Source organism: Tamandua tetradactyla, chromosome 10 (assembly GCF_023851605.1).
Source record: "Tamandua tetradactyla isolate mTamTet1 chromosome 10, mTamTet1.pri, whole genome shotgun sequence".
Classification (NCBI taxonomy): Eukaryota; Metazoa; Chordata; class Mammalia; order Pilosa; family Myrmecophagidae; genus Tamandua; species Tamandua tetradactyla.
In genome coordinates, this window is record NC_135336.1 from 92,336,619 (window position 1) to 92,356,651 (window position 20,033).

A 20,033-nucleotide genomic window follows, 5' to 3' on the forward strand; every position below is an offset into this window, starting at 1 on the left:
ATAAAGTACTTAGGTTCCAAAAAAAAAATCACATTTTATGTGAGGGCAAACTTGGATGCTTGAGGGAAGAAGACCTTGGATTGGGTAGTTATTGCCTCCTGAACCTCCATTTCTACTCTTCCTTCTAGTTACCCAGCTAGGAGGTTTGGGCAAGACCAAGTCCAACCCCAGCTACCTCCTCCACCACCACCACCCAAATGCCAAGAATGGCTCCCCAGTGGTTTGACCTAATCAGGATGATCCATTTCTCTTCTGTAATGATTGGTAGAAGGATGGCACCTACCCCAGACTGAAGCCAATCTGATTATAGGGATTGGCTCATGGGTGAGCACTTGCCCAATCAGAGTAAATCTCAGTAACACCTTGTTCAACGGTTGAGGGAAGAGATGTCCTCTTGGTGAACAAAAAAGCACATACCCAGGTTGCTTTAGGCAACCATCTTATAAAACAAGGAGAAGGGTAGAGTTGAGAAAATCATGAAGAAACTGAGCATCCAACTTATGAACTCTTTCAGTTATGTGAGCCAACAGAATCTCTCTATTGTGGAAGCCAGCTTGAGCAGTTTTGTGTTGTTTGCTCGTAATTACTAGCAACAAAAATGTATTTAACAGTGCATTAAAGTTTATATTTTACTGAGACTCCAAAAGGAGGTGAAAATGAAATGCCCAAGTGCCAATGAGATAGTGTTCTCCTCCCCTGGTGGAAACTTCAGAGTAAATATCTGAGAGCTATTTCCTTTCTGCTCTTGAACCTCCTCCTGCCTTGGAGGACATAAAGGATGGGAGAAAATGGAGATCAAAATTACTTAGTGAGGATTTCCTTGGAGGTTGCTGAGCTGTAAGTTCCATCACTCCTCCCCAAGAGAGAAGGTGGAAGGTACCTGCCACTTGCTCAACTTGGCAGAGAGGAGGCTTTGAGGAACCATTCATAGAAACTGTGGTTTCCCAGGAATCTGGGGACAAAATGGCCAGCAAGAAAGCCAGGCTGTTGAGCTGTCTAAATGGCAAAATAAAGGTGAGTCTGAGCGGCTGTAAACCAGATCTAAACTTTGCTGATTGTAAGGCAACATAGAACCGTTTTAAGATCTGCCCAAGAAGAAAACTTGGAAGGATGAAGGCTTTCCAGCAATAAGTGTCCTGGTGTGAAAAGGGTCTCTGGACAACCAGGGCTGAGAGGAGAAGCCAGCCCAAGGGTGGACCTCCCTAGATCATAGGAATGCTGGGGGGCCCAACAAAGAATCTCTGAGGGGCCAACAGGAGTCACTTCTAACCATGTATCAGACCAGAGGGTGCAAAACCAGCATATGACTGAACCAGTTCAAGTAGAAACCATCCTGTTCCCTTCATTCCCTGAAATGTCAGCCTAGATGGCCATGGAAACAAGAGGAAGGAGGTGAAGTAAGAAAGGGAAGAGCTAGTCACACACCCTCCTCCCACACAAGGTGGAAGCCCACCTGTAAGTCCTATCTAGGGGAGGGGAAAATGATTATCCTTGAATGAAGATTCAATGTGAATTAATGCCTTGGAATGTATGCTATTGTGTCTTCGTAGTGATTCTGTTTGCAACTAAAGTGGCTGTCAATTGTGCACTTCCTGAGAGAATCATCACAAAAAACAGGTGGCACATTCAAATTTCAGTATTATGAGAACAGTTTCTTTACAGTGTTGAATGACAAAAGTGGAGACAGCATGTGGGACAACCCCAAAGATTACTGCAGGAGCTTGGGTCACTGGCATTGAAGCTGACACTGTCCCTCAACCCACAAGATGCAGGGAGAGAGATGGTACAGAAACCCAGAAGTAAAGAGCTGTGAAGAGTTTGCTACCTTATAAGGACACTTTTCCATGGAGGGACACACCAGGTGAGTGACCTCACAGAACATGCTGAGAATTGGATCATGTCCCCCACAAGACATGTTCACATCTCAACCCCTAGTCCTGTGGGTAATAGCTCACTTGTAAATGGAATCTTTACAGATGCTACTAAGATGAGAACAAACTGAATTAGGGTGGACTTGAATCCAGTATGACTGGAGTCCTTAGAAGCTACAGAAGTTTGGACAGAGAAGGAGAAGCCAGAGGAAGAGACAGGTGGAGAACAGAAGCAGAGACTGAGTTATGGTTTGCCAAAAAAAAAACCATCAGAATACTATAGACTTTGAAGAAATGTTACAGACTGTGAAAAAAGCACGACCTGCCAGTACCTTGATGTTGGACGTCTAGCCTACAAAACTGTGAGACAATACATTCTCGTTGCGTAACACAAGCCGATGGTGTTTGTTATAGCAACTCTGGCAAACTAAGACAGGAAGTAAGGTGTTAAATATCCTGACCTTGCTCACTTCTCTCCCTCCAGTTTCTTGCTGGGGGGCCCCATTGCCCAAATCCATCCAGAAGCCAAAAAGCGTGGAATCCATTGACGCCATCCCTACAGATCAGACTCCTAGCGCAGAGAGCAGGGTGGAAAGTGGATCTGGAGGGGCAAATGGAAGGAATCTCACACAGACTGGACAGGAGTAAGGAAGGCTATTCTCATCAAATAAGTTCTAAAGAGATAGTGGGAAGCGAAAATTAAAATTGAATTCCCTTTTGATTATATCCTGCAGTCTTTCTTGTTCAATATATCAGTTTCTCAGACTACTGGATTCAATCCTAATTGTTGGCTTGATTCAAAGCCTTGGTATAAATTTATCAAACACGTTTAAAAAAAAAACCAAGGCTCAGTGAAATGGTGGCTCAGTGGCAGAATTCTTGCCTGCTATGCTGGAAACCCATGCTTGATTCCCAGTGCCTGCCCATGCTAAAACAAAAAACAAAAAACGGACCAAGCTAGAAAATACAATTACAAAAGACAGTGAACAGGAAAAGGGAGAGAAGAAACAAATGAAACCTTGAAAATTTTTGCTGAAGGAATCATGGCTTTTTAGAAGTGCTTTGGCAATTGGAAAAAAATCAGAAATTAGTGGCTATTGATTACTTTTTTGGGGCAGGCACCGGGAATCAAACCCGGGTCTCCAGCACAGCAGGCGAGAATTCTACCTGCTGAGTCACTGTGGCCCGCCCTGTTGATTACATTTTGGGACTAGATTTTAATTGCACGGACTTCCTACAACTTATACATGAGAACAGCAATGAGATGTGATTACAGGTCTCTAGAGTAAGTCACCTGGCCCCTTTGGTATTGCAGCTGAGGGCCATTTGAACCAGCTTTTACTGGTAGAGAAATGCCTGGGAGCCAAATGGCACTGAGGTTGCTTTCCCCAATCAGCTGTCATTTCTAGAGAATGCCATGCTATGTACTTGGTCCCCAAGGACCTTCCGCCACAACCAGAGTTCCCTTTAAGGGGATAAAATGCACTGTGGGAAAACTACCAGTTAGATATTCATATCCGTGTTCCAGGGATGAAACAATAACTACAGGAATACACTTCACCTTCTTAAAAATCCTCAGAGGCAGATGTACTTAAAATAGTTCTGTTTCCCTCTTCTGTTTACTATGTGGACCCATGATTTTCCAATCTTTAATGGAGATATTTGGTTCTCATGCAAGTTGGAAAAGAATAAGGAGCAGAAAATATGAACTTTAGTAAAAATCATAATATATTTGTGCTGGGAAAGATTCATAGAGATGCCTAATCCACACATCTCTACAGAGGGAAAAAATCTCAACAGAGATTTCGAACAGAATGGAGTTTTCCTGGAGGTTATTCTTCTGCATTATAGAGCTACTCCCTTTTTAGTTGATGGTTTATTGGAGTGGCTGGAGGGAAGTACCTGAAACTGTTAAGCTGTGTTCCAGTAGCCTTGATTCTTGAAGATGATTGTATAATGATATAGTTTTACAACATGACCATGTGATTGTGAAAACCTTGTGTCTGATGCTCCTATTATCCAGGGTATGGACAGATGAGTAAAAAAGTATGGATAAAAACTAGATTGAAATACTAGTGGTCAATGAGAGGGATTGGTGAAGGGTATGGGATGCATGAGTTTTTAATTTTTTTTTCTGGAGTGATGCAAATGTTCTAAAATATGATCATGGTGATGAATTCACAACTACGTGATGGTATTGTGAGCCACTGATTGTACACCATGTATGGAATGTATGTGCCTGAAGATTTCTCAGTAAAAATAAAGAGTCACTGAGCTAGTTAATGGCAGAGATTAATAGACATCTGGGCTTTTATATGAGCATTACTCTCACCCCTTCTTCTGAAAAAGCAAAGCAAAACAAAATGCAACTTCTTTTCCATGGAAACCGTTCTGCCTCCTCCCACTCCAACCATGTGACTGTGGTGAAGCGTCTTGAAGGTTTTTACCTCACTCCAAGGTGGGCTATGCTCAAGCCCTGATCAGTCTTAGCCACCACTTTCTTGGCCTCAGAAACCAGTTCAAGGTGAGCAGGTGATCGAACTAGGTCCAGTCCAAGTTCATCCCTGTCAGGTGTCATGTCAAAGCTTGGAGGGAGAGTCCTCTGCTCACCCCTACCTCTTGAATCATGATTGCAGAACTGTCAGCAGACATGTCCCTGGCTGCATGGAACAGCCTGGCCTGCAGCTGACCCTCAGAGAGAAGCAAGATGTGAGCTGGGGATGGAGAGTCATAGCAGCCGACCTGGTCTTTACAACTCTGCCTCCAGGTCTGGGGCGGGGGTGTGGGGCACTTTTCATAGCATCCTTCCGATAAACCCACTGGTTTTAACTAATGAGAATTAGGTTTCTGTCACTATTACTAAAAGAATCTAATTAATGCACTGATTCCACTCCAGAATTAAGGTCTCCAGACCCCAAATACCAGGTTCACACCACTCTACCAAATTATTGAAATAAAACACCATGTATTTGATAATAGCTTACAGTTTTCAAGGGGCCTAATTCTGAAGAATTACAATAATATGTAAGGGGAGAATATCCTTCCAATGCAAAACTCTTAAGCCAGTCACACACTTTCTTCCAAGAACTCTTTTGCACCCCCCTAGTTCTTCCCATTTTTCTGAATACAACCAGGAGAAGGTCTAAATTAGGGGATAATATGCTATTGCTTATGTTAAACACCTATTAAACACTTTAACTAGGAGGATGCTCTCTAAACTCAATACAGACAGATCATAAAATGAGAACTGTGACTTCTGGATCTGGTCTCATATTAGAGAGACCTGAAGTATTTCAAAATATGTAACTTTAGAAAGCTTTGAGAAAATAATAAAAAGATTGGAAGATAAAGTTGAACAATCACAGAAAATTGAATAAAGTAACTAAGAAATGTAAAAGGTGGGAGAAAAGATAAAAGGCATAATCAATTAATCCATAATCAATTAGCCAACATCTGACTAATAGGAGCGTTAAACAGACAGGAAAGATGAAATAAAGGGGATGAAATAATCAAAGAAATAATACAATTTCCCTGAGCTAAAGGATACAGTATTTGTATTGAACAGGTAAACCAAGTGCCCTGCACAAGGAATGAAAATCTTACCCCAAGTCTTAGCATTATAAAATATCAAAACTCCAAGCTAAGAGAAGATTCTAAAAATTTCAAAGAAGAGAAAAAAGGTATAAGAATCAGAGTAGCATTAGACTTCTCATCAGCAATTCGACTTCAGAAGCTAGAAAGTACAAAGCACAGAGGGCAAGTAATTTTCAGATGAAAATTATAAATCCACCCATATCATCATGAGCCTCATACAGTGGATATTTTCATACATAACCAAGCTTCAAAAACTTATCTTTTATACATTGTTTCTTACTAAAATATGTACCACAACAAGAAATATGAAAAGGTGGTCACAGTAAAAGAAGAAAGTACTTAATATATGAAATGATATTCTGCCTCATATATAGAGAAATGCAAATGCAAACTACACTGAAAGCCAAGAACTAACCTATCATGTTGACAAAATCCAAAAGTTTGACAACATAATCTGTTGTCTAGACTGTGGGAAAACAGGAGCTTTCAGACACTGCAGATGTGAATGTCAACTATTCTCACCTCTATGGAGGGGAATTTGGCAATATCTCACTTAATCATATATGTGTTTATCCTTTGATGCAGCAACCTCACATCAAGGAATCTATCCCAAAGATACACTGGCAGAAATAGGGAAACATGGACACAAGTAATTGTAGCAGTATTTGCACTAGCAAAAACTGAAACTAGCTCAAAGCATTCATCAACTGGGGACTGGGTGAAGAAACCCTAGTAATCACAATGAGAAGGTTATGCATCTGAAGAAAAAAAAGGATATTTCTACAAGCCATGGAGGGATTGCTGAAATAAACAGAAGAAAGAAAATTTATTAAAACGTAGTTTGCAATTGATTATCTGAAAAAAAGGAGAGAGGAGAATAGAGAAATATATATGCATGTTTATTTATAGCTTTGAAAATTGAAGAATAATCACTTTTTTAAGTGATTAGAGGGAGGTGGCAATGAGAGAGAAGAGGAATAGAAACTAGAGATCTGCAAATATACCTTTCTTTGTGTATTTGACTTTAGAATCATGTTATTATTTAACACAATTATAAAATAATTCAAATTTAAAAGAGCAATCATAAATATTGAATTATTGAATTAGACTTCTCATCAGCAATGGCGGCATAACCCCATTAAAAAAAAAAGAACTGTTTCAAGTGACTTTGAAAAATACTGAAAAAAAAATCTTCAGCCATTTTCTCAGTATGAACTCGTGAAGTTTTTTGTCTTAAAAAAATATGTATTTTCTAGCTCTCTACATTGAATAGCCTAAACATTTTAACCAACCTAGTAGCAATTAGCGCCCAGACTATGATCTCTAAATACCGTTTCCAACTAAAAGGAAACACAAGGCTCCTTGGACTCCTTGGAGAAATGGCTGATTCCAAGGTCAGGGATAAGAAATGTACAAATTGTCTTGAACATCTTCTCATAGCAGAAAAGAAGGCAGCTCAGAAAGCAGCCAGGGCTGCTATGACACATACCACAGACTGGCTGGCTTCAACAGCAGGAATTTCTTGTCTCTCGGTTTTGGAGGCAGGCATGGAAGGCATTGGCAGGCTGTGCCTTCTCCAAAATCTGTAGCTGGTGGGGGCTCACTGACAATCAGTCTCTGCCTCTGTCACCTTTAGTCTCCACCTCAGGTGTCTGTTTCCTTGTCCAAAATGACTGCCTGGGGACTTCCGGAGAAGATGGCGGCTTAGTAAGACGCGCGGATCTTAGTTCCTCCTCCAGAAAAGCAACTAAAGAAACAAAAACAATACGAAACAGCTCCCGGAGTCACGACAGAGACCAAAAAGACAGCGTACCCCATTCTGGAACAGCTGAACGGGCAGGGAGAATCTGCTGCGGTGAGCTACCCGAGGGGCGCGCGTTTTCCCGGCCGGGGCGGCTGGCGACTGGGGTCCCCTCCACGCACGTGGCTCACCGGCCTGACTGGGAACGTTGGATAGCGGGGCCGTCCCGTCAAGCTTGGCGTTTGGGGCCAGCTGGGCAATTGGGACCGGCACTCTCCCAAGCCGCGGCGGCCAGCGACCCCCACCTCCACGCGCGGTTTCCCTGGCCGACTGCCGTGCAGACAGACGAGCGCCACGAGCGCCACCTACTGGGCAGGAAAAGAAAAACAGAGCCCAGAGGTTTCACAGAAAAAGCTTTCAACCAGCTGGGTCCCACACCCAGGGAAATCTGATCAAATGCCCAGACACCAGCAGAAAATAATGGATGACGCTCGGAAAATTGAAGATATGGCCCAGTCAAAGGAACAAACCAATAGTTCAAATGAGATACAGGAGCTGAGACAACTAATGCTGAATATACGAACAGAAATGGAAAAATTCTTCAAAAACCAAATCAATAAATTGAGGGAGGACATGAAGAAGACATGGGCTGAACAAAAAGAAGAAATAGAAAATCTGAGAAAACAAATCACAGAACTTATGGGAGTGAAGGACAAAGAAGAAAAAATGGAAAAAACAATGGATACCTACAATGGTAGATCTAAAGAGGCAGAAGCTACAATTAGTGAACTGGAGGATGGAACATCTGAATTCCAAAAAGAAACAGAAACTATAGGGAAAAGAATGGAAAAACTTGAGCAGGGGATCAGGGAACTGAATGACAATATGAAGCGCACAAATATACGTGTTGTGGGTGTCCCAGAAGGAGAAGAGGAGGAAAAAGGAGGAGAAAAACTAATGGAAGAAATTATCACTGAAAATTTCCCAACTCTTATGAAAGACCTAAATTTACAGATCCAAGAAGTGCAGCGCACCCCAAAGAGAATAGACCCAAATAGGCGTTCTCCAAGACACTTACTAGTTAGAATGTCAGAGGTCAAAGAGAAAGAGAGGATCTTGAAAGCAGCAAGAGAAAAACAATCTGTCACATACAAGGGAAACCCAATAAGACTATGTGTAGATTTCTCAGCAGAAACCATGGAAGCTAGAAGACAGTGGGATGATATATTTAAATTACTAAAAGAGAAAAACTGCCAACCAAGACTCCTATATCCAGCAAAATTGTCCTTCAAAAATGAAGGAGAAATTAAAACATTTATAGACAAAAAGTCACTGAGAGAATTTGTGACCAAGAGACCAGCTCTGCAAGAAATACTAAAGGGAGCACTAGAGTCAGATATGAAAAGACAGAAGAGAGAGGTATGGAGTAAAGTGTAGAAAGAAGGAAAACCAGATATGATATATATAATACAAAAGCCAAAATGGTAGAGGAAAATATTATCCAAACAGTAATAATACTAAAAGTTAATGGACTGAATTTCCCAATCAAAAGACATAGAATGGCAGAATGGATTACGACCCACCAATACCACTGCTAGGTACCTACTCAAGGGACTTAATGGCAAAGACACAGACGGACATTTGCACACCAGTGTTTATAGCAGCATTATCTACAATTGCAAAGAGATGGAAACAGCCAAAATGTTCATCAACAGACGAGTGGCTAAACAAACTGTGGCGTATACCTACGATGGAATATTATGCAGCTTTAAGACAGACTAAACTTATGAAGCATGTAATAACATGGATGGACCTAGAGAACATTATGCTGAGTGAGTCTAGCCCAAAACTAAAGGACAAATACTGTAAGGTCCCACTGATGTGAACCGACATTTGAGAATCAGCTTGGAATATATCATTGGTAACAGAGACCAGCAGGAGTTAGAAACAGGGTAAGATAATGGGTAGTTGGAGCTGAAGGGATACAGACTGTGCAACAGGACTAGATACAAAAACTCAAAAATGGACAGCACAATAATACCTAAGTGTAATGTAACTATGTTGGGACACTGAATGAAGCTGCACCTGAAATATGGTTTTTTGTTTGTTTGTGTGTTTGTATCTTTTGTTTTTGTTTTTTTTCTTTTTCCTTTTTATATATATATATATATATTAGTATTATTATTTTAATTCTCTTCTCTATATTAACATTCTATATTTTTTTCTGCTGTTTTGCTAGTTCTTTTCCTAAATCGATGCAAATGTACTAAGAAATGATGATCATACATCTATGTGATGATACTAAGAATTACTGAGTGCATTTGTAGAATGGAATGATTTCTAAATGTTGTGTTAATTTCTTTTCTTTTTTTTGATTAATAAAAAAATTAAAAAAAAAAAAAATGACTGCCTGTACGCAAAGGACGACAGTCACATTGGGCTTTGCTCCACTCAATTTGGCCTCATCTTAATAGACTCTTTGAAGGTCCTGTTTCTAGATGAGTCCACACCCAGAGGATGGGGAATTAGGCCTTGACGGTGGACCTCCAGAAGGAATCAGCCCTAATGTTCCCATTGATTTTAGCCCCATAAAGATATTTTTGCACTTCTGACTTCCATAACTGTAAGACAATAAATTTGTTATAAACCACCGAGTTTGTGAAAATTTGTTAAAGTTGCCCTAGGAAATGAATATACCCCAGGGATACTAGGAAGAGCCTGGACAGGGCTTGCCCCTCCTGGCAATATCTTAGCTCTAAGTCTGGAAAAATGGGCCCCACAATACCTGGATGTCAGTCTGAAGCTGTGACGTACCCCAGAAAAGGCCATGCTATTTTTTTTTCCTTTTTTTTTTTTTTTTCAGGTGCATGGTCCAGGAATTGAACCTGGGTCTCCTTCACGGAAGGTGAGCATTCTTCCACTGCCCCACCCATGCACCCCATGTCCTCTTAACCCGTTCCTGTAAGTGTAGACGCTGGCCATGTGCCTTCCCATGTGACCAAGATGTCCCAGATACTGGCAGCATTCTATTGGTGCCTTGAGTTGGACATTTTCATGGCTTAAGAAATGCAAATTGTAAGCTAATAAATTCCCATTCAAAAAGCCAATCCATTGCTGGTATACTGCATTCCAGCAGCTTTAACAAAAACTGAAACAACTAGCACATATTGCGAGAATTAGGTAAACTACCCCACCCAGTACCTGGCTCAGGTAATGAGTTAGTGAATATTTGTTCCTCTGCCTTTCTTTGTCTCTTCCTTCCACCTTCTCCCCCTCCCCAATCTGTAATCACACTAATAGCTAATGAGTGTGTGTATTTTCTACAAGAAAAAATATCCTAGAAAAACAATACCTTGTGTTATAAATCAAAGGGGGAAGAAAAACAATGCTAACAGTCAAGGTCTTTGCCGTATTTGTTAACATAAATATGTCATTGTTATCTCAGAGAACTGACCTTGACAAGATTATTAGTCCTTACTAATGCCAAAGGGTAAACTTTTTTTTTTAGGTCTGTTTTTCTGCGAGGGCATTTTCATAGGTATTTTTAAGTTGAGATTATCATCAGACCAATAAATTCACTCAACTGATATTTTTTCAGGTAGAAGTGAGCATTTCAAACTAGCAGAATGAAAGTATGTTAAACTGGAAAATGTAGAGGGAGGGAAGAAAGGGAGAAATGAAGGAAGGAGGGAAGGAAGGAAGGGAGGAAGGGAGGAAGGAAGGAAGAAAGGAAAGAAAGGGTAAATTTATCTAGAAGCCCTCAATTAAAAAAAAGTTATATCAAGATGTAAAATCCTTCCCTAAACCCCACCCAATCTCCTAATTTCAATCCGTAGCCTTAATTATTATTTACATAAAGCTGTTGCCTTTTAGGAAAGTTTATAAATTTTTGAAAACCTGCACTTGAGTAATATATACCCAACATCTTTATTATATTATATTAATCTTTAGAGTTAGGTTCAGTGCTGTGGAGTTATTATTACTTCTTCTGCGAGAGAAGCTACTGATAAATGGAGCTCAAAATTTACAAGGAAGGGGTAACAAATTCGCAAGAGGGACTCAGAAACAGAAAACAATAAAGACCCACGCCCTCGTCCCTAGGGCTCAGAGATAGAGAAAAGGGACATTAATGACCCAGACCAAAGTCCAGTGTCAGGGCAGGGCAACAATCCTCCAGATTCATATCACCAAGAAGTGGACAGAGGTGGACCAGGGCTGGCCTCTGTGCCAAGCTGAGACATGGAGAGACATCCGTGGTTCTGAATCTGAGATGAGGGACCTTGGGGTCCTTCCTGCCCCAGGAATCCTGGTGCCGCGTCATTCCCCATTGAACGGTGGCATTGGGAGCTCCAGACAGTTTTGGCACGGAGTCGCTGTTGTCTAAGGGGTCACGGGGCAGAAGGAGTGGTGCTCCGGTTCAGACAGCAGTGGGAACAAGTGCTCCTGGGACTTCCCTTGGGGTAAGCGTCATTCTAGGGCTTTGGTGCCACTGACTGCGGCTCATGTTTATCCCAAGTTCCTGTCCCACGTCTTGGGGTGGTGGCCACAGGAGAGGCAGGATAGACTCCCGCTCACCTGCGCAGGTGAGCCACTGTAAAGGTGCACTGCAGCCACCAAGAGAAATGCCTTTCTGCAGTGTAAATTCCAGCAATTTCCTCTCTGGAAAGAGGCGACTGACTTAAAGTTAATTGTGTTTTGTTTGTTTCTTGAAACTGGCCCTTCTTGTTTGCAGTGTTTATTCTGTTTGTTTACAGATCTTTTAAAGGTAAATTTTACATACAGTGAAAAGTACAAGTATTAAGTGTACAATTCAATGAGTTTTGAAAAATGCATACACCCACATACCCAACCCCTGTAGAGAAATATAGAATGTTTATCACCTCAGAGTTCCACTGCTTCTTTCCAGCCAATCGCCACTCACCTTCAGAGGAAACCATTTCTCTGATGTTGTTGTTGTTTTTCTTATAGTTTGGCCTGTTCCAGAATTTCACATAAATGGAATCACACAGTATGAAGCCGTTTGTGTCTGATTTCTTTCCTTCAAAGTGGTTGTACTAATTTGTATTCCTATCATCAATGTATGAAATTTCCAGCCCACATTTGTCACTGTTAATCTTTTTAATCCAACCCATTTTGTTTATTCCGACCCATTGTGTTTGATATCTTTTGGTCTTATTTGCATGTAACTGGTGACTAATGACACCAAACACTTTTTCATGTGTTTATTAACTATTTGCATTATCTTTTCTTTGTGAAGAGTCTGTTCAACAGAATTGCCTATTTTTAAATGGGGTTGTTTGACATTTTGTTATCAAGTTATATATTCTGGATACAAGTTCTTTATAAGATATATAATTGGTAAATATTTTCTTCCAATATGTTGCTTGCTTATTCATTTTCCTAATGGTCTCTTTGAAGGATAGAAATTTAAAATTTGGTGAAATATAATTTTCCCAATATGTTGATTTCTATTTTCTAAAAAGCTTCTGGGATTATGATTGGGGTTGCATTGAATTTATAGATCAATTTACAGTCAATTGACATTTTAATGATACTGAATTTTTCCAGCCATGTTTTAGGTCTTCTTTAATTTCTCTCAGTAATATTTTGCAATTTTTTCAGCCTTCTACATCTTTTATTGATTTTATTTCTATGCATTTTATGTTTTTGAAACTACCAGAAAACATATATAATTGTGTCAAAGAATATAAATTGCACTAGAAAAGAATGTGCATATTGCAGTTGTCTGGTGCAATGTTCTATACAAGCAATTAAGTAGAGATAATTGATAGTATTGTTTCCATCTTCTATACCCTTTCAGATTTTTTCTGTCCTATTATTCTATCAACTACTGACAAAGTAGTATTAAAAATCTCCAACTTTAATTAGAAGTTTTTCTTTCTCCTTTTAGTTCTGTAAGTTTGGGCTTCATGTGTTTTTAAGCTCTTTTATTAAGTACATACAGATTTTTTATTGTTATGTTTTCTAACGAAGTGAACTTTTTTTATCCCTGGTAATATGATGTGCTGGGTGTGGTTTTCTTTCTGTTTATTCCCTTCGGAGTTTGCCAACCTCTTGAATCCCTTGTGCTGGTTTGAAGATATTATGTACCCTGAAAAAGCCAAGTTATTTAATCCTTTTGGTATTGCTTTTTTAAAATCTTTTTTATTGTTTCCATAGAGATGTGACCCACCCAATTGTGGGTGGTAACTTTTTTTTTAATCATTCCATTCTACATATATAATCAGTAATTCTTAATATCATCACATAATTGCATATTCATCATTTCTTAGAACATTTGCATCAATTTAGAAAAAGAAATAAAAAGACAGCAGAAAAAGAAATAAAACTATAATAGAGAAAAAAAAGTTATACATACCATACCCCTTACCCCTTGCTTTCATTTACCATTAGCATTTCAAACTAAATTTATTTTAACATTTGTTCCCTCTATTATTCATCTTCATTCCACATGTTTTACTGATCTGTTGACAAGGTAGATAAAAGGAGCATCAGACACAAGGTTTTCACAATCACACAGTCACACTGTGAAAGCTATATCGTTGTTCAATCATTATCAAGAAACATGGCTAGTCGGGGCGGGAGCGCGAGCTGTGGCAGGCTGGCTCGCCGCGGCCGGGAGCCGGCAGGGGCGGGGTACGGTGCTCGGAGGCACGCCGGCAGGGGCAACGCGGCTGCCGGCACGGGGCAGCACGCCAGACCCCTACGGGCGGGCGCGCGGCGTGAGCGGCTGGGAAGCAGGATGCGCTCCGAGGGCGCGGCCCCGGGGCCAGGGGCGCCGCTGTGCGGGGCGCTGAGCCTGGTGCTGGGCGCACTGCTGAGCAGAGTTTCTTCTCCAGGACACCTACTAGGGGAGTAGAAACGATACAGAAAGTGCCCAAAGCCACAACAGAGATAAAAAAGACAGTGTACCCCATCCTGGAACGGCTGGCTGACTGAGAGAAGCAGCTCGGGTGAGATCGCCGAGGCGCGCGGGCCTTACCGGGCGGGGTGGCAAGCGGCCGGAGTTATTCCCTTCCCCCTTCCCGGGCCGGCTGGGAGAATTGGAGAGGTGGTCCCCTGAAACCAAGGCGACTGGCGCCCACACCACGTGCAGCCCCCGGACCAACTGAGAGAATCGGATTGGAAACCCCCAGGCCGCGGAGAACGGTGACCCCGTGACTCCCGGGGAACGTGCACTCTCTCGGGCGGGCCGCTGCCGCTGGCGCCCTCCCGCCACGCGTGTTGCCCAGGGCCGACTAGGAAATTCGGACGGGCTCTTTCCCGGGCTGCGGCGACCAGCAACCCTCCCCACGTTCGGACCCCAGGCCGGCTCAAGCCGCTTCGGCTAGCGAACCCCCAGGACGGCGAGAGTTTTCCAAAGTTTAAGGTCCCACAGCACCTTTTACTGGTGGGACCCGCAGACAAACGTGTGCCACGAGCGCCACCTACTGGGCAGGATAAGAAAAACAGAACCCAGAGATTTCACAGAAAAATATTACAACCGGGGCGGGCCGCGGTGGCTCAGCGGGCAAGAGTGCTTGCCTGCCGTGCCGGAGGACCCCGGTTCGATTCCCGGCCCCAGCCCATGTAAAAAACAAACAAACAAACAAAATATAATAAAACAAGAAAATGTTTAAAAATGTTTCCCTTTCTTCCATCCTTCCTTCCTTCTCTGTCTTTCCTTCCTTTCAAAAAAAAAAAAAAAAAAAATATTACAACCTTGCTGGGTCCAACACCAAGAGAAATCTGAATAAATGCCCAGACGCCAGCAGCAGAAGATAACTGTCCACGCTCAAAAGATTGAGAATATGGCTCAGTCAAAGGAATAAACCAATAGCTCAAATGAGACACAAGAGCTGAGACAACTAATGCTGAATATATGAACAGAAATGGAAAACCTCTTCAAAAATGAAATCGATAAATTGAGGGAGGACATGAAGAGGACATGGGCTGAACATAAAGAAGAAATAGAAAAACTGAAAAAACAAATCGCAGAACTTATGGAAGTGAAGGATAAAGTAGCAAACATAGAAAAAATAATGGATAGCTACAATGATAGATTTAAAGAGACAGAAGATAGAATTAGTGATTTGGAGGATGGAACATCTGAATTCCAAAAAGAAACAGAAACTATAGGGAAAAGAATGGAAAAATTTGAACAGGGTATCAGGGAACTCAAGGACAATATGAACCGCACAAATATACGTGTTGTGGGTGTCCCAGAAGGAGAAGAGAAGGGAAAAGGAGGAGAAAAACTAATGGAAGAAATTATCACTGAAAATTTCCCAACTCTTATGAAAGACCTAAAATTACAGATCCAAGAAGTGCAGCGCACCCCAAAGAGATTAGACCCAAATAGGCGTTCTCCAAGACACTTACTAGTTAGAATGTCAGAGGTCAAAGAGAAAGAGAAGATCTTGAAAGCAGCAAGAGAAAAACAATCCATTACATACAAGGGAAACCCAATAAGACTTTGTGTAGATTTCTCAGCAGAAACCATGGAAGCTAGAAGACAGTGGGATGATATATTTAAAATACTAAAAGAGAAAAACTGCCAACCAAGACTCCTATATCCAGCAAAATTATCCTTCAAAAATGAGGGAGAAATTAAAACATTCTCAGACAAAAAGTCACTGAAAGAATTTGTGACCAAGAGACCAGCTCTGCAAGAAATACTAAAGGAAGCACTAGAGTCAGATACAAAAAGACAGAAGAGAGAGATATGGAAAAGAGTGTAGAAAGAAGGAAAATCAGATATGATATATATAATACAAAAGGCAAAATGTTAGAGGAAAATATTATCCAAACAGTAATAACACTAAATGTCAATGGACTGAATTCCCCAATCAAAAGACATAGATTGGCAGAATGGATTAAAAAACAGGATCCTTCTATATGCTCTCTACAGGAAACACATCTTAGACCCAAAGATAAACATAAGTTGAAAGTGAAAGGTTGGGAAAAGATATTTCATGCAAATAACAACCAGAAAAGAGCAGGAGTGGCTATACTAATATCCAACAAATTAGACTTCAAATGTAAAACAGTTAAAAGAGACAAAGAAGGACACTATATACTAATAAAAGGAACAATTAAACAAGAAGACATAACAATCATAAATATTTACGCACCGAATCAGAATGCCCCAAAATACGTGAGGAATATACTGCAAACACTGAAAAGGGAAATAGACTCATATACCATAATAGTTGGAGACTTCAACTCACCACTCTCATCAAGGGACAGAACATCTAGACAGAGGATCAACAAAGAAATAGAGAATCTGAATATTACTATAAATGAACTAGACTTAATAGACATTTATAGGACATTACATCCCACAACAGCAGGATACACCTTTTTCTCAAGTGCTCATGGATCATTCTCAAAGATAGACCATATGCTGGGTCACAAAGCAAGTCTTAACAAATTTAAAAAGATTGAAATCTTACACAACACTTTCTCGGACCATAAAGGAATGATGTTGGAAATCAATAATAGGCAGAGTGCCAGAAAATTCACAAATACGTGGAGGCTCCACAACACACTCCTAAACAACGACTGGGTCAAAGAAGAAATTGCAAGAGAAATTAGCAAATACCTCGAGGCGAATGAAAATGAAAACACAACATATCAAAACTTATGGGACGCAGCAAAGGCAGTGCTAAGAGGGAAATTTATTGCTCTAAATGCCTATATCAGAAAAGGCAAAAATTCAGGAATTAGCTATCCATTTGGAAGAACTGGAGAAAGAACAGCAAGCTAACCCCAAAGCAAGCAAAAGGAAAGAAATAACAAAGATTAGAGCACAAATAAATGAAATTGAAAACATGAAAACAATAGAGAAAATCAATAAGGCCAGAAGTTGGTTCTATGAGAAAATCAATAAGATTGATGGGCCCTTATCAAGATTGGCAAAAAGAAGAAGAGAGAGGATGCAAATAAATAAGATCAGAAATGGAAGAGGAGACATAACTACTGACCTCACAGAAATAAAGGAGGTAATAACAGGATACTATGAACAACTTTACGCTAATAAATACAACAATTTAGAGGAAATGGACGGGTTCCTGGAAAGACATGAACAACCAACTTTGACTCAAGAAGACATAGATGACCTCAACAAACCAATCACAAGTAAAGAAATTGAATTAGTCATTCAAAAGCTTCCTAAAAAGAAAAGTCCAGGACCAGATGGCTTCACATGTGAATTCTACCAAACGTTCCAGAAAGAATTAGTACCAATTCTCTTCAAACTCTTCAAAAAAATCGAAGTGGAGGGAAAACTACCTAATTCATTCTATGAAGCCAACATCACCCTCATACCAAAACCAGGCAAAGATATTACAAAAAAAGAAAACTACAGACCAATCTCTCTAATGAATACAGATGCAAAAATCCTCAATAAAATTCTAGCAAATCGTATCCAACAACACATTAAAAGAATTATACATCATGACCAAGTAGGATTCATCCCAGGTATGCAAGGATGGTTCAACATAAGAAAATCAATTAATGTAATACACCATATCAACAAATCAAAGCAGAAAAATCACATGATCATCTCAATTGATGCAGAGAAGGCATTCGACAAGATTCAACATCCTTTCCTGTTGAAAACACTTCAAAAGATAGGAATACAAGGGAACTTCCTTAAAATGATAGAGGGAATATATGAAAAACCCACAGCTAATATCATCCTCAATGGGGAAAAATTGAAAACTTTCCCCCTAAGATCAGGAACAAGACAAGGATGTCCACTATCACCACTATTATTCAACATTGTGTTGGAGGTTCTAGCCAGAGCAATTAGACAAGAAAAAGAAATACAAGGCATCAAAATTGGAAAGGAAGAAGTAAAACTATCACTGTTTGCAGACGATATGATACTATACGTCGAAAACCCGGAAAAATCCACAACAAAACTACTAGAGCTAATAAATGAGTACAGCAAAGTAGCAGGTTACAAGATCAATATTCAAAAATCTGTAGCATTTCTATACACTAGTAATGAACAAGCTGAGGGGGAAATCAAGAAACGAATCCCATTTACAATTGCAACTAAAAGAATAAAATACCTAGGAATAAATTTAACTAAAGAGACAAAAAACCTATATAAAGAAAACTACAAAAAACTGCTAAAAGAAATCACAGAAGACCTAAATAGATGGAAGGGCATACCGTGTTCATGGATTGGAAGACTAAATATAGTTAAGATGTCAATCCTACCTAAATTGATTTACAGATTCAATGCAATACCAATCAAAATCCCAACAACTTATTTTTCAGAAATAGAAAAACCAATAAGCAAATTTATCTGGAAGGGCAGGGTGCCCCGAATTGCTAAAAACATCTTGAGGAAAAAAAACGAAGCTGGAGGTCTCGCGCTGCCTGACTTTAAGGCATATTATGAAGCCACAGTGGTCAAAACAGCATGGTATTGGCATAAAGATAGATATATCGACCAATGGAATCGAATAGAGTGCTCAGATATAGACCCTCTCATCTATGGACATTTGATCTTTGATAAGGCAGTCAAGCCAACTCACCTGGGACAGAGCAGTCTCTTCAATAAACGGTGCCTAGAGAACTGGATATCCATATGCAAAAGAATGAAAGAAGACCCATCTCTCACACCCTATACAAAAGTTAACTCAAAATGGATCAAAGATCTAAACATTAGGTCTAAGACCATAAAACAGTTAGAGGAAAATGTTGGGAGATATCTTATGGATCTTACAACTGGAGGTGGTTTTATGGACCTTAAACCTAAAGCAAGAGCACTGAAGAAGGAAATAAATAAATGGGAACTCCTCAAAATTAAACACTTTTGTGCATCAAAGAACTTCATCAAGAAAGTAGAAAGACAGCCTTCACAATGGGAGACAATATTTGGAAATGATATATCAGATAAAGGTCTAGTATCCAGAATTTATAAAGAGATTGTTCATCTCAACAACAAAAAGACAGCCAACCCAATTACAAAATGGGAAAAAGACTTGAACAGACACCTCTCAGAAGAGGAAATACGGATGGCCAAGAGGCACATGAAGAGATGCTCAATGTCCCTGGCCATTAGAGAAATGCAAATCAAAACCACAATGAGGGGCGGGCCGCGGTGGCTCAGCGGGCAAAGTGCTTGCCTGCTATGCCGGAGGACCTCGGTTCGATTCCCGGCCCCAGCCCATGTAACAAAAACGGAGAAACAGAATACAATAAAACAAGAAAATGTTTAAAAATGTTTCCCTTTCTTCCTTCCTTCCTTCCTTCTATCCTTCCTTCCTTCTCTCTGTCTTTCCTTTAAAAAAAAAAAAAAAAAAAAAAAACCACAATGAGATATCATCTCACACCCACCAGAATGGCCATTATCAACAAAACAGAAAATGACAAGTGCTGGAGAGGATGCGGAGAAAGAGGCACACTTATCCACTGTTGGTGGGAATGTCAAAGGGTGCAACCACTGTGGAAGGCAGTTTGGCGGTTCCTCAAAAAGCTGAATATAGAATTGCCATACGACCCAGCAATACCATTGCTAGGTATCTACTCAAAGGACTTAAGGGCAAAGACACAAACGGACATTTGCACACCAATGTTTATAGCAGCATTATTTACAATTGCAAAGAGATGGAAACAGCCAAAATCTCCATCAACAGAAGAGTGGCTAAACAAACTGTGGTATATACATACGATGGAATATTATGCAGCTTTAAGACAAGATAAACTTATGAACCATGTAATAACATGGATGGACCTAGAGAATATTATGCTGAGTGAATCCAGCCAAAAACTAAAGGACAAATACTGTATGGTCCCACTGATGTGAA